At 40.4% G+C, this 12,425-nt stretch overlaps 1 protein-coding gene across 1 annotated transcript in view; it reads left to right on the top strand.

Annotated features, from left to right (window-relative positions):
• Positions 1-42: 42 nt before the first annotated feature.
• Positions 43-12,425, top strand: part of BAZ2B (bromodomain adjacent to zinc finger domain 2B) — a 293,190-nt gene continuing 280,807 nt past the window's right edge. The window contains exon 1 of the mRNA XM_038584598.1: positions 43-170. The gene's annotated coding sequence lies outside the window, so the exon portion shown is untranslated. The remainder of the gene's footprint in view (positions 171-12,425) is intronic.

The following is a 12,425-nucleotide window of genomic DNA, read 5'->3' as shown; positions in this document are numbered from 1 at the left end:
TGCGCTGCCCGGGCGCGGACCTCGCCTCCGCGCCAACTCTTTCTACTTTGCTTGCAAGAATAACCACCGAGACCAGGAGGCGGCGGGGCCCCTGAACACCGAAGTCCCCACCTTCAGCCGCCTGGAAGGCGAAGACCTCGTCCGCCGCAACTCTCAGTTGGAAAGTAAAGGTGAGTTCGGCGTCTCGGGCCGAGCGGGGAGCGAGCGGGCGGGCGGCGGGGCGGGGGCGGGGGCGGTCCCGGTCCAGGTCCCGGTCCAGGTCCCGGCGCCCCCGCCCGCCCCCGGCCCCGGCCCCGGCCCCAGCCCTGCGCCCGCCCGCCCCAGCCCTGCGCCCGCCGCCCGCCGCCCTCCGCCCTGCGCCCTCCGCCCTGCGCCCGCCGGCCGCCCCTTTGTTGTGCTGGCGGCGAGGCCGGGGCGGCGCTCGGGGTCCCGCGCGGAGTCGGGGCGCGAGGCGGGTGCGGGCTCGGCTCGGGGGACGGGAAACTTTACTCCGGGCTGCCGGGCGGGCGGCGGGCGGCGGGCGGCGGGGCCTTTGTGCGGGCCGCCCTGCCCCTCCGCCCGCCCCGCGCCGCCCCGCGCCGCTCCGCCGCCCCGCCCGGCCCGGCCCTGCCCGCCGCCGGCCCCTCCGCCCGGCCCCTCCGCGGCCTCGCCTCCCCGCGCCCCGCCGGCCGCCGCTGCCATGGCCGCCCTCGCCGGGAAGCCCGGGCGCCCGCCGCTGCCGCCCTCCCTGCCTCCGCCCCCTGCTCCCCCCGGGGCCGAGGGCCTGAGCCTGCCCCGGCGCCCCCGCCCCCCCCCCCGCCCCCCCCGCCCCCCGCGCCGCCCGCCTCGGCTGCCTCGGTGGGTCCGGGAGCCGCGGGGCTCACGGGGGGCGGGGGCGGGGGCGCCGGGGCAGGTGGGGCCGGGCCGGGCTGCGGCGCGTCCTCGGGGCTGCGCGGGCGGAGAGGAGCTGCCCCCCGGCCCGGCCCCCCGGGCCCCCCGGTCCCCCCGGGCCCCCGCACCCCGCGGAGCCCCCCGCCGCCCCCGCCGCCCCCGCGCCCCCGCCGCCCGCCCCTCTCCCCCGTGTTTCTCTTTTGTGTGTCGCGTCCTCATGAAGACGGAGGCAGCTGCAGCCCTTGGCCGAGTTGTTGAAATTTATCCCTTTGTGTATATTACAATATCCTCCATTTTTCCCTGCCCTCTAAACAACAGGCGTTTCGCCATCTTGGGCAATTTTTATTCCCAAGCCTCCTTTTTTTTTATTCTTGAGGAAGGGAAAGAAACCCCAGGAAGGCGGAGAGCGTGCCTGGATGAGACTCAAAGTTTAGGGAATGTTCAGGGGCCCAGTGACGTCATGTAAACTTTACCGAGAAATTCTCCCGAGAGCGAGAGTCCCACCTAGTGTCCCCGGCTGCGGAGGACGCTGCCGCCCGGGGTCCCGCCCGGGGTCCCGCCCGCGAACGGGCCTCGGCGCAGCCCACGCAGTCTGGTTCCGGTAACAGGTGGAGGACGGCGCGGGACGCCGGTGCGGACGCCGGTGCGGACGCTGCTGCGGACGCCGGTGCGGACGCCGCTGCGGACTGTGCGGCGGCCCCGGCGCTCCCCGCCGTCGGCCCGCGGGTCGGTCCTCGGGTTCCCGCTGCCGTTTCCGATCAGCGGCGAGCGCGGTCCATTCCCGGTCGCCCCACTCCGCTGTGGGCTTTTCTCTGACCAGCCCGGTTACTGTTTTGCCCCAGATCCCCTTTTTGTAGTGAAACAATCTATATGTGTTTTTTACATAGTTCCTGACATTTTAGAAAGATGCAACTACCGAGATACCCCGAGATACTGGATACTTTTAAGATTCAGTAGCAGATACTAAAAGATTGGCAAAAATGGAGTTAGTATTTAAGAGGAGACCTTTATTTTAAAATAGACTCTATGACTTCAAGCTGTAAGCTCCTTGTCAGCCATTAGGAAAAAATAAACAATAAAAACGAGTGTTGTTTTAATTTGCTTGTCTAAAATAGTTTTTCACCTCGCAGAAGTTCGGTTGGTCACATGACCAAACTTAATGGTACACCGAGTGGTATATGAATAAGAGGCACTGAATTGGATGGGAAAGTGGGATTCTGTCTCCCGTACTCATTTTCAGTCAGCGTATTTACTTCTCTTCAAACAAGGACATGAAACTGTCTGTATTTAATTTGCATTCTCTTTGTCTTCTGGGTTGGGGAAAAAACACGGACTACAATTAACGAAAAAAAAAAAAAAACTAATAGAAGCAATGCTGAATACATTGAAAAGATTTGTCTCCCATAAAAATTTACATTGTATGTAGTAGTATGTTTTGATCTCTGTAGCGGTCTTCCTCGGTGTTACTATTGGCTACGTTATTTATCTTGGAATTTGCTTTATGTAAAACGCTGTATAGAAAGCTTGACTGAATTGAACGTCTGCCATTTATGTGAATTGTAGTAGGTAGGTGAAAAATGTTTAGTTAAAAGCACATAGAGCAGATGGTTTTAAATTATACATGCAACAAAGGACTAAAAGATTTGGCAGATTATAAATGGCAAGCAACAGAGGATAAGCAGTTTAAGAAAATGGTAGTTAAGTACATTTGATGTCTCACACCTATTGTAAACACTGTACATATTGTCACTATGCTGCATAATCAATAATTTAGCCAACAGGGAGTCATTTGTGAGTTTCAGATAGAAAAGAGTCAAATTTTACAAATGTTTGAAATGCGTGGCTGGATATAAAATTATTTTAAACCTATGGTAACAATTAAGAGTCTCTTAGGGGAGGTGATCAAATTGTATGCTGTAAAAAGAAAGTTATTTATCAGGGCTTAATATCGCTGTATTCATATAATGGTTTGGAGAGAAGTAAGAGTAGGTACATGGCTTTAAAAGCCAGAGAAGAGTATCTTTACTGTTCTTATATGTTAAACTATCGCTGAACTGTAGTAGCATTTATTCTTTCAGACACTACTTAAAATACTTTTAGCGTATTCAGTCTTGGAAACACATTTATTAGAATACTCTTGACATAATTCACTAGGTACTTACTAAATGAAGGAAGAATCTATTTTGTTATTTTTTGAGTTTTGTACATTATGATAATATTTTTTTTTGGTGAATGTAGTTTGCTCTCAATTTTTAAATGTAAAGATTTTTATGTAGTTTTTGCCTTTCTAGAAGGAACTGAGTAATTATAGTTAGCATTTTTCGAGATTTAAAATAACAAAGTATTCAGAAATTTGTTTTTATTTTTATGTCATTTATTTAAAATGCGTTTAAGACTGTAATGGAAACCTTGGAATTTTAATTCTGTTGCCCTTTCTCTCATTTCTTTGTTTGCATGTTTATTATAGAACTGCAGTGTAAAGGAGCAGATGTTTTGCCAAACATCCTGATGTGTTGCTTTTTCTTATGGGAGTGCATAACTGTTCCTTCTGATGCATCAACTTGACAGCTGGTTGATTTCATGGAGCTGCTAAGAAGCCATTAGTGGTGTCATTGAATTGAAACAGAACAGTCACTCCCAGCTTGAACTGCAATTGTTAATGTCTTTGTTGCTACTTTTGTGTTACTATACAAGATGTAGGATATAACAGTTGCATGAAAGTTCCTGTTTTCCGTCTTATCTCCTTGAATTAGTGAAACAATGTGTTAAACTTGATTACTTTTAGGTTTAAAGATTTCTGAAAGGAAAAGATTTTAAATTGTAGTTTCTGAGTTTCTGACCTAGTCTTAGCTAGGACTACCAAAACAAGTGATTCAACACAAACAAAATAATGTGTGATTTTGACCCCTAGTTGAAATTATATCATCTTAATGGTTTTTAATATACTTGATATCCTGAGGGATTAATTAAATTACCTAGTTAGGTATTCTAAGAAGTTTTTGATTATATAAAATTAAGTGTTTCATACCATAAGGTTTTAAAAAGTTGTGCTCTATTTAATAAATGTTGACTTGTTTGATTAAATATTTAACATTTTGTTACGGAAAGTGATCAGAGGAGAAAAGAAGTAGTGAGGAAATGGGCAGTTTTATGTTTAATTTTCTTTATAAGAGGATGAAGATATTAAGTAATTTAATAGTGCTCATTTAATGATTTTAAAAATTGAAATTATATTATTGTACTAGTAACTTTTTATGATACACCTTTCACAACTGGTACTAAGTGGTCTCAAATCGTCCCATTGATACCTAAGTGTTTTCTTTTTTTTTTTACCTAAGTGTTTTCTATTTATTTATTTATATGGTGGGAGGGGACATAGAATGATCATTCTTTATTCTTCCTCTTTCCTAACACAGAAAACATAGTTTGTTTTTTTTTTTAATGTATAAAAAAACCTTTAGGATAAGAAGTGTAAGGATATGTGATGTAGTTTATCACTGTGTCAGGAGATCTCTTCTAGTTCTAGTATTTACTCATTTTTCATTTTTAAAGCTTTAAGTACGATAAACATTTACACAGTTTTGCAAAAGGCATAAAATTTATGACATTTAAAATAGTTTGCCTTTAATAAAACTTAACATGTGAAGTTAGTGATTAGAATATATGATTTGCTGAGTTAAATACCATTAAAAGAACTTTTTATGCAATATAAACAAATTGTAAACACTTCTAATATACTGCTGAGTGATTCTCGAATTATGATTTCCTGAAATTATAAGTTTATAAAGATGTTTTCCTTTTAAATAGATCATACATTTCTAAGACTTCTTTCAAGTAATATGCTTTCTCGACTCTTTTTATATAATAGCCATATATAGTTCCTTAAAAAGAAAATCATTCTGCTACCTTAGCCTGTGATTCAATTTTTTTAAGAAATATACTTATTCTTAGCATTTGTGTCAAGGCAGATGTTCATATAAGCTAAGTTATGGTAAATTGTATATTAAATATAAACTTTCATTTTAAGGGAATCTCAATGCTTAGCCCTTTTTTTACAGGTAACATAGTCTTAATTGTAGTGTGGATCAGCATCCCGTTATTTAAGTAGGAATTGTTCCACATTGGGTGACTCTAAACAGAAGAGTCATAAAAAGTTTAAACTTTATAAGTTTTTCTGTTGGCCCTATTAACTTTGCAGTTATGGGGATAAGTATGATTAATTTATCATTACATATGGAATTATAAAGTTTTGGCAACATCTTTGCTGACAGAAAAACAAAAGGAATTTGCATGACTTTCCAGTCTATTTTGAATGTTATGTGAATTGTGACAGTTCATAATGAACAGTTTGAGATGAAAAATATTTAATAGTCTTGATATTATAGTTTAAACAGAGGTTTTAGAACGAATAGGCTTTTATAAGAGTATGAGGTGAAAATAAAATTTTTGTCACACTTATTTAAAAACTTACTGTATAATATAGGGTGTTTTCTATCTTTTTTTAAATTAATGCTTTTAAAATAGTTGTTTTTATAATTTATGAAATTTGATTTGTATTTTGGTTTTTGAATGCCTTTCATTAAAATAGTAAGTGTTAGAGATAATAATAATGAAGGTAATAAATAGATAAAGAACCTTTACTAATTTTGTGTGTGCAGATGTATGCATTTATATTTAAGGAAAATGAAGCATTTGGTTTAAAGATGATTATTGCATTGGTACTTCAGCTATGTGTAGGCATAATTGTGTGTTTTTCCTCTGTTTTCTCCTCTTAACACTTTTCCACAAGCATGCACTCATTAATCAAAGACGGTGCACTCCTGCTGAGGGCAGAGAGGTTCATCAAATTGGCAGTCAGTTTGGTGTAAAGAACGGTGTACTGAAGCTCTTAACTCACTGGGACATAAATAAATCTAAGGTCTTTGTATGCAAACCCTGGAGGTTAATACTGTATAATTCAATGTCCTGTCTTTGTTTTTATGATTGATGTTTTTAAATGTTTCAAGCTTGATGCAAGTCTTCTAGTAGGTCAGGTCTGACATTCTGATTGGCTGAAGTAAGAAAGCATTAGGTTGTCAGAAGGACTTTGAGTATGCTGCAGAGATTTTGATTTTTTTTTTTTTTTCGCCTACGAGATCATTGTCATATTGCCTGAGCTGTTATAGGAATGTACCAATGATTGACATCCCCCACTGTGATAATGGACCCAGTGCATGAAATGCCAATAGTTTGGTCCTATTTGTTCGGAAGCTTACTGCTATTTGTATCCTTAACAGAGCTAACATGTAGAACAAGCAAAACTACTGGGATTTCTCTGTAGAAATAGTGCTGGGATTTGGCTTTAACATGAATTGGTTGCATATTCATAATTTAAGAACAGCTGGTTACAGCAAGCACATAGTCATTTGCAAGCTATTATAAACCATTCCACTCACACATGGAGCCTGTGCTTGGTGATTTTTTTTTTTTTTTTTTTTTTTTATTGATCTACCTGCATTTAAAATCTGGTCACTGCTGCTACAGAAGCTCTTCATTTTAGCTGTGTTTGCAACATAGAACAGCTTCAATTTTAAATATTTAATTTAAACTAAATGCAGAATAAAAAGAAGCAGCTTTGAAAGAACCAAGTGTAAAAGGTCAATAATGCATTACCCATCATATATCTCATCTTGGCCAAAAACAAACAAACCTAGATTACACAGCGTTTGTGATTTTGGGGAAATATGTTTTATAATTTTATCCATAGATAAGTAACTGAATTATCTTTGTTTTAAAAATGTTGTTAATTATATTTTGCTAGTTATCTATAGTTTTAGGTAACAACGCAAGGAAGGAGTAGACTGTGATTGTCATTGTTATAAAACAATTTCATGTAATATACAGAAACAAGACAGTACTCTTTAGTTTATGGGTGGTGTAAGATGAGATAGAAAAGAAGAGCAACAAGACATTATAATTTGATTAGGATAATGCTACTCCTAAAACCAGAAAGCTGCATTAATTTTTTTAGTAGAAATCTAATGAGGACTCTCTTCTTCTGCTTTTTGGGTCCCTTCTGGAATATTAAGCACAGCTATACTTTTACAGTATTTAAATGATATGTGTAAACTAGTCCACCTGTAATAGTTTCCTGCATGTTGTGCTGCCTAGCAGTGGCTGATGAAAGAGGAGAAAACCTCTATATCCCAAGCTTTCCGTGAGAAGAGTGGGAGGGGAAACATTAAATGTGATTTCAGATATCCTTGTAGGAATCTCGGGGAGCTCTGCCTTGATTTGTGTATGTTAAAATAAGCGGATACATGAGTGATTTACAAGGATAGTGATTATATTGAGCCTTCTACACAACACAGTATTATGTTCACATGTGCATGTATGTGTTTGTCCCCATGCTAGATGATGAAGTAGCTTTCAGCACTTCAAGGTTGAGCACCACTCCTAAGAGTGCATTTTACTCTTTCTTGGCTTCACAAATGGCTGGATGTGTTGGTAATATAATAGAATATATGGCCAAATTTAATCTAGCTGAAGTGGGCTGCACTTTTTTCTAAATAATAAATTCAAAGGTTATTAAAGGACGATGTGTTCTGTTTTAGTTTTGAGTTGCATATAATAATAACTTTATTACACAGTTAATTTGCTATTATTTGAGGTTTCATTAATCATTTTGTGAACTATTGTGTGATTTTTTTTCTCTGCATTTTGAATGTTGTCCTTTCAGTTATTTTCCTGCTCTAAAGAATCTCATCACAGAATAAACTGAGGAAATAAAGGGAAGTAAAATTCAAATAAGTTTTGTTTCCCTTCCTCTTCCACTTGATAGATCTGAAGGAGAGAAGTTGTCTACCTTTTTTTGGTTCTCATTACAACAGATAATTCTATTCAGATAAAAAGAAAGGTGAGGTAATGAACTCAATTTCTAAAATATTAGTAAACTGTGGGGGTGGTGGCTGGCTGGCTCAGTCGGGAGGAGCATGTGACTCTTGATCTTGGGCTCATAAGCTCAAGCCCCACATAGGGTATAGATATTACTTAAGTAAAACTTTAAAAATAAATAAAATATTACTAACCCAACAAAACAGTAGGAAGTGTGGCCATTACTTGAAAGATGCATTGACTCAGCAATGACACACACAGGAGATTCACTGGTATTTGATACACTTGTATTGTTTAGTACCAATAATAGGGGGAAATGTGGGACAGCTACTTTCATTCATCAAGTTTGTCCTGAATACAGTGTTCAGCATTTTCGGAGAGCTATGGTTGAAACTTTGTGAAAGCTCAGAATAGGGGCGAGGTGACTTCTGGTTGGAATCATTAGAAAAGGCTCTTTTGGCTTGGGTAGCATTAAATTAGATCAACAGGAATGAGTAAACTGGAATATTTAGAGATCAGGAAGAAAGGATCCAATAAAAGAAGGGAATTATGAGCCCCTCATAGAACAAATAAATAAATAAAGCGAGCTCTATTAGTTATCTGGAGTGGTTGAGTAGCCTTTTTGAGGTTATCCCAACCTACACTTTCCCTCTCAGAAGAGAAAGAAAATGTTATGGGATCCTTCTTTCCTCCATTGCTTTCAAGAATGCTTGGCTTTTTCTGGTGAAGGCAGGTTAATCAGTTTCAAATCCTCTGTTTCAGTGATAGCCTTGTTGTTTGTGGAGGCCAGTTTAAAATTGACAGAACTGCCCTTACTGATCAGAGTTATTGAAATACTGCGTTCCTTTCTCCTTCATTCTTTTCCAATGCTTTGTAAATGTTTTTTGTTTTTGTTTCTGTTTTGAAACATAATGCATGGTCATACCTACTAAGAACATTGAGCAAGAGGACACCTGTGTTTCCCTTTTCTCAGTTTATTGGTGAAGAACTAGCTTTCAAAGGGAATTTGATGACTGACCCAATTAACACTTTTACTTCTTTTAGTTACTTTGGATGAATAAAGAGGATAGACTGGCTAAACTGCCAATAATAGAAATATCCATAAAGACAAAAAGAAAATGTATAGCCGCTATTTATAATTACATTAGTACTGAATTTCACTAATAATAGAAATACCATTTAAAATATATGGGGGTGGGGCAGCCCGGGGAGCTCAGCGGTTTAGCACCGCCTTCAGCCCAGGTCCTGATCCTGCAGCCACGGGATCCAGTCTCACATAGGGCTCGATTTTATTTTAAATAAAATAAAATAATATGAGGCACGTGGGTGGCTCAGTCAGCTAAGCATCTGACTCTTTTTTTTTGTTTATTATTGTTTTTATTTATTTATTTATTCATGATAGCCACAGAGAGAGAGAGAGAGAGAGAGAGGCAGAGGGAGAAGCAGGCTCCATGCAGGGAGCCCGACGTGGGACTCAATCCCGGGACTCCAGAATCGCACCCTGGGCCAAAGGCAGGCGCTAAACCACTGCACCACCCAGGGATCCCTAAGCATCTGACTCTTGATCTCAGTTCAGGTCTTGATCTCGGGCTCATGAGAACAAGCCCTATGCTGGGCGTGGAGCCTACTTAATAAAAGTATGAAAAGGAAAGATTAAAAAAAAAAAAGTCATACACAAATGTATAAGGTCTTCATTTTCAGGAGTTAGACTTTTCCTAACTTCATTATTACTCCACTGAGATAATGAAATTCATTTCATTTTCCTTATTTACAATGTTGTGATGACCATTTACTTGCAAGAGATGTGCTAGAAGAAAACCTTTAAGACGTCCACATAATTCTTTCTTTTTTTAAAAAAAAATTTTTTATTTATTTATTCATAAGTGACAGAGGAGAGAGAGAGAGAGAGAGAGGCAGAGACACAGGCAGAAGGAGAAGCAGGCTCCACACAAAGAGCCCAATGTGGGACTCAGTTCTGGGGCTGCAGGGTCATGCCCTGAGCTGAAGGCAGGCGCTCAACTGCTGAGCCATCCAGGGATCCCCCACACAATTATTTCTTGTATGATGATGTGGTATGATGATGTGTTTTGAGATAAATTAAAGGTGGAAATGAGTAGAAATAGAGGGCTATCCAGTGTCTGAGTTTAGAGAGGATCCATACTTTTTCTAGTTTCCATGATGACATGGTTATTGAAACATACTTTTGGACTTCCTTGGGGAAAGGATTACTGTTGACATGAACTATTGTGGCAACATATGAAAGAGCAAAGCCCATTTTGAGCATCTGAAGAATATTGGGGAGCAGCCTATAAGTCACAGGATGATGTGTTTCTTCTTTTATGGGTTAGTGTAGCATACTGGAAGAAATAGGGTATGGCCAGGTAACAGTAACAGGTAGAGTTGTGGGTCAAATCTCTTTAAAAGAGGGGTTACTGTAGAGCAAAAGGAAGTGTGTCTTTAGGGGGTGGATAGTAACAACATCAAAAAGAGGAGGCAGTTTTAAAGAAGGCTTTTAAATGAAGTTAAGAGAAATGGAGCACTGTGACACAATTTAGTCCTCAGTAAAGTCTCAAGATTTTCTCCATTGTGGCCTAAGTACCTTAGCATTAACTTCTTATGCATTGTCATTAATATTTTCAGCAGCTTATTGAGAAAATAATTCTTATCTATAATCATACCTTGGGGATTTGAAGTAGGAATTTGAAGGGTTAGGGAAGGGCTGTGTAAACAGCCGGTCCAGGAAGAGAACATGCAATACTTTGGCCAGTTAGGTGAAAGCTTTCTTTCCCTTCCCTTTCCAGAAAGACTATTCATAGGTGTACTGTCAGAATTCAAACAAGAATTGGTTTAAAGAATTTGTAAGTGCTTTTGTACCATGTGTGAAATGGGACGGTAGGCATAAGGTATGCCAGGGTCCTAGACAGAATAGGAACTTTCCAGTATTTGGGGTTTTTGGGTTGTTGCTTTTCATGGAGTATTCTGTTGACATAGTATCTTGAATTTGACCTTTCTCACTTTATTGCGAGACACTTTTTGTGAAATAGGTCAAATTTTTTTGCAGTTTATTGCAAATATTTTATTCTTAGTAGGTAGCATTTTATATGTTTCAGCTTAAGTCCAGAGGTACCAACTAAATTAATTACATCTACCTGGGTAAAAATGCATGCTGCTTTCTGTATTTGTTAATGTCAGGACTTCACAAGAGACCTGAAAGTAATCCTGTAGTTACCCATGGAAACGAGTAAAAATCACTTATTTTTTCATATTTCTTACTATTGTGATGTGCTCATAGTCACATATTAGGCAGTAGTGACTAGTTAAGTAAATTGGTCACTGAATTGAGAACCAGAATCGGGCTGACATCTATTTCTTAGTAACTAGAAACAATTTAAAGTGCTCAGAAATGAAATGCATAGCCCATAATATCCTCAAGGAGGCATAATTTACTTAGGGAGAAAGGATGTACATAAAGTGCTGTTTCATCTTTTGTGATTTTAGCCCACTGAAATTCAATTATTTACGTTGGAAAAATTGGAACTGGGAAAGGAAAAACAATTTCAGTAACCACCATTCATTCAGTGAAGTTATTTATAGGCAGGATACAGCAGTCAGATACTCTCTGTTCCTGGGTAGCTCTCATGGTGTGGCTCTTATGTCTTAATATAAATATTTTTTTGTATATCATAGTTCCTAAATGCAGGCCAGCTATGAGTATCTGGAACTCCATTACGTGAATGACATCTACTTTAGTGCTGGCAGTCAAACTGTCTGTGTTGGACTTGTTGAGAGACCATTTATCTGTCTCAGTATGGTTCATGTCAAAGATAATATTTACTATATTTTGATATAACCTACTGACTAGAACCTACCCACATTCCCCTCACCCCCCAATTAGATGAACCTCTACTGGGAGTACATGAGTGGCTCAGTTGGTTAAGCATCTAACCTTTTTTTTTTTTTTTTTAATATTTTGTTTATTTATTCATGAGAGACACAGAGAGGTAGAGACATAGGTAGAGGGAGAAGCAGGCTACCCATGGGGAGCCTGATGGGGAACTCGATCCCAGAATCAGGCCCTAAGTGACCAGGTCCTGAGCTGAAGGCAGACACTCAGCCAGTGAGCCACCCAGGTATTCAACTCCTGATTTCAGCTCAGGTCTTGATCTCAGTGTCATGAGTTCAAGAATGTGAGTAGGCTTGGAGCCTACTTTATTTTATTTTATTTTATTATTTTTTAAAGATTTTACTTATTTATTTGAGAGAGAGAGAGAGAGAACACAAGTTGGTGGGAGGGGCAGACAGAGAGGGAGAAGCCAGCTCCCCATTGAGCTGAGAGTCTGATGCAACAGTAGGGGGTAAGGGGAGGCTCCATCCCAGGTGCTTAGGATCACAACCTAAGCTGAAGGCAGATGCTGACTGAGGCTCTTACTTGACTGAACCACCCAGGTGCCATAGGGTCTACTTTAAAAAAAAAAAAAAAAAAATGAGTGTTTGCTGTTATATGAAGGTAGCATGGTCCAGGATAGTTCATATGCTTAAGTATTGCTATTGATACCCCAGAATGTAAAGAGAAGAAATTGGTTTGGAATTAAAAGTGTTCATGGAGATGGTGAAACTTCAGTTGATTTTTGAAGGAAGTAGTAGGTTTTTTTTTTAATTTAATTTAATTTTATTTATTGATT

This window comes from Canis lupus, chromosome 36 (assembly GCF_011100685.1).
Source record: "Canis lupus familiaris isolate Mischka breed German Shepherd chromosome 36, alternate assembly UU_Cfam_GSD_1.0, whole genome shotgun sequence".
NCBI classification, from domain to species: domain Eukaryota; kingdom Metazoa; phylum Chordata; class Mammalia; order Carnivora; family Canidae; genus Canis; species Canis lupus.
This window is presented reverse-complemented; position numbering and strand designations above follow the sequence as displayed.